Below are 3439 nucleotides of genomic sequence, written 5' to 3'. Positions count from 1 at the left end.
GCAAGCATAGCACAAATAAGGTGACTTCTAATTCTAACACTGATGTTGAGCAGCATACCTCAGGTAATTCACACACTACACCGTTAAGCACATCTGAATCTACAATTTGGGTTCTTGACACAGGGGCAACAGACAACGTCTACCACTCCCTATCTCTAGACCAAAATTTCAAGAGAATTAATCATCTCTTGATCATATTACCAAATGGTAGTCAAGTCATTGCAAACTAATCAAGAACTGTGGTATTCTCTAATAGTCTATACCTCAACAATGTTTTATATGTTCCAGTTTTTAAGTTTAATCTGATCTCTATATCAAAACTCACAACCTATCAGCATGTACCCTAATCTTTACCACCAATCATTGTGAACTTCAGGACCTTCACTCCTTGAAGAGGATTGGTGCAGCTAAGCTGGAGGATTATATGTGTTAACTAAATTTGTCAAGAACTATGCTAAGCCTCACCATGTTAATGCCCATATTAGCTATGATGATTATAATTTGTGGCACTCTAGGCTAGGCCATCTATCTCATGATAAGACGAATACTATGCAGACTATTTTTCCTTTCATAAAGTGTAATAAAAACACAGATCCTTGTGAAATTTGTTACCTAGCTAAACAAAGAAAACTACCATTTTCTTTTAGCAATACCAAATCTGTCACTGCTTTTGAATTAATTCATATTGACATATGGGGTCCTATCTCCTTACCCTCAACATTTGGTCATAGTTATTTTTTCATTATTTTTGATGATAAAACTAGGTTCACTTGGATTTTATTCATGAAACAAAAGTCTGATACTAACCAACTTATAGGCTTTATATCCTATGTTGACACTCATATTAGCTTGAAAATTAAGTTTATTAGAAGTGATAATGGGAAAGAATTCACTATGCATGATTTTTATCTTTCAAAGGGAATAGAGCATCAAGCTAGTTGCATAGAAACACCACAACAAAATGGAGTGGTTCAAAGAAAACACCAACATATACTAGGAGTTGCTAGAAGCCTGATTTTTCAATCTAGGATACGTCACTGTTTTTGGAACTATGTTGTCTCACATGCCATACATTTAATTAATAGGAAACCTACCCTTTTCTTGTCTAACAAGTCACCCTTTTAAGAATTGTATCATACCTTGCCTAATATCAAAGACATGAAGGTTTTTGGCTCTCTATGTTATGCCTCCACCCTTACTTCACATAGAAGAAAACTAGATCCTAGATCAAGGAAATGCATCTTTTTAGGCTTTAGGCATGGAACAAAGGCTACATTTTATTAGATGTTAAAACAAATGAGATATTCCTATCCAGAAATGTGTCCTTCTTTGCACACATTTTTCCCTTTTCTAGGAAGGATGCTAACACTATGGACAATAACAATATGCCTACTCCTATCTTACCCATGATTCAACCAAACATTTTTTGCTATCCTACAACAGAAAATAACACACTCCAACAATGCTTGATCCCACTCAGAACACACAAACTCAACCTGGCCCTGATATTACCAACTCAAGAGATCCACAAATTGGTAATAGACATTCTCATAGAGCCAAAAGAACCCCTGATTACCTAAGAGATTATCATTGTGGCATGATTCATAGCTTAGACATACAGAAACCTCATGTTAAATATCCTATAAGTAATTCTCTCACTTATGATCATCTATCCCAAAGACATAACCATTACACCCCCCTACTCATTATGTTGATGCCATCAAGCAAGAATGATGGCAACAGGTCATTCAGGCTGAATTAAGAGCCTTGGCCAGAAACAACACTTGGATTTTAACTCCCTTACCTGATGACAAAAAGGTTATAGGATGTAAATGGTTTTTTAAAATCAAACATAACCCAGATGGATCTGTAGAAAGGTATAAGGCCAGATTAATGGCAAAAGGTTTTAATCAAACTGAGGGAGTTGACTATATGGACACTTTTAGTCCAGTTGTGAAGATGACAACCATAAGGGTGCTTTTATGTTTAGCTGCTTTATATAACTGGAATTTGCATCAGCTTGACATAAACACAGCATTTCTACATGGAGATATGAAAGAGGAAGTATATATGCAGATTCCACGAGGTCTTCATAACACTGGTCCTAAACTTGTATGCAGGATGGAAAAATCTATCTATGGCCTAAAGCAAGCAGGCAGGCAATGACATGAGAAACTCACAAGCACTCTAGTTAACATTGGCTATTTTAAATCTCGTTATGATTATTCTCTATTCACTAAAAACACTAACCAAGGCTTCATAGTTATTCTACTTTATGTAGATGATTTGATATTGGCAGGTAAAGATCTTCAAGAGATACTTAACACCAAGAAAATCCTTAACAACAAATTCAGTATCAAGGACATTGGTGATCTAAAATTCTTCTTGGGAATGGAAGTTGCTAGGTCTGTAAAAGCCATATCTCTTTATCAAAGGAAATATACCTTAGATCTTCTACAAGAAACATGCTACTTAGGAGCTAAACCTGCATCAACCACAATGGAATACAACACCAGGCTTCATTCTAAATCTAGCACTGCTCTTGAAAATATTACTCCCTATAGAAGGCTAATAGGAAAGCTATTGTACTTAGCACATACACGACCAGACATATCTTACGCAGTTGGTTTCCTAAGCCAATACCTTGCTTGTCCAACAGGTCTACATTACAAAGCAGCAACAAGAATCCTTCGTTACCTCAAAAACTCACCAGGACATGGGATATTCTTTCCAAACAACAACACTACTATATTGAAAGGTTACCTAGACTCAGATTGGGCAAATTGCTTAGATACTAGAAAATCAGTGACAGGGTGGTGCTTCTTCTTAGGAACAACCTTGATTTCGTGGAAAAGCAAAAAACAAAATACCATTTCCAAATCCTCTTCAGAGGTAGAGTACATGGCTCTTGCCATGGCCTCATCAGAAGCACAATGGTTATTATATCTACTAAGAGATCTTTGCATTCCTCATTCAAATCCAATTAGCATTTTCTGTGACAACATGTAACGCCCCAAAAAATTCTTCTAAAAAACATTGCGGAAAAATGGATAAATTTTTTTTTTGAATTGATGATATAAAATTGTTTCCTTTTAAAACCTTCCTTTTCCGGGACATCACTTTAAGTAACTCAAATGTGGAAAATCAACTTATCGTTATCGAATGATAACTTAACCTGATTCACAATTTCCTGAATAACACAATGCATATAAACGGTTAAGTCATCTTTAGTTCATACAAACTAAGTCAACAAAGGCGGAAACTACATCGCCACTAACATATACAAAATCCAAAAAGAAAGGGCGAAAATATTAATCATCGCCAACAGACACTAAACAAAGACATGAACAAGCTAAAGTCGTCCTTGTTTTCAAAAGTCCCAAAATGATAAGCAACTCCTAGTGGCTCGCTCCAAGACTAGGGTACTGCCTCTCCTCAA

The sequence above is a fragment of the Lupinus angustifolius genome, chromosome LG02, assembly GCF_001865875.1.
Source record: "Lupinus angustifolius cultivar Tanjil chromosome LG02, LupAngTanjil_v1.0, whole genome shotgun sequence".
Classification (NCBI taxonomy): Eukaryota; Viridiplantae; Streptophyta; class Magnoliopsida; order Fabales; family Fabaceae; genus Lupinus; species Lupinus angustifolius.
This window is presented reverse-complemented; position numbering follows the sequence as displayed.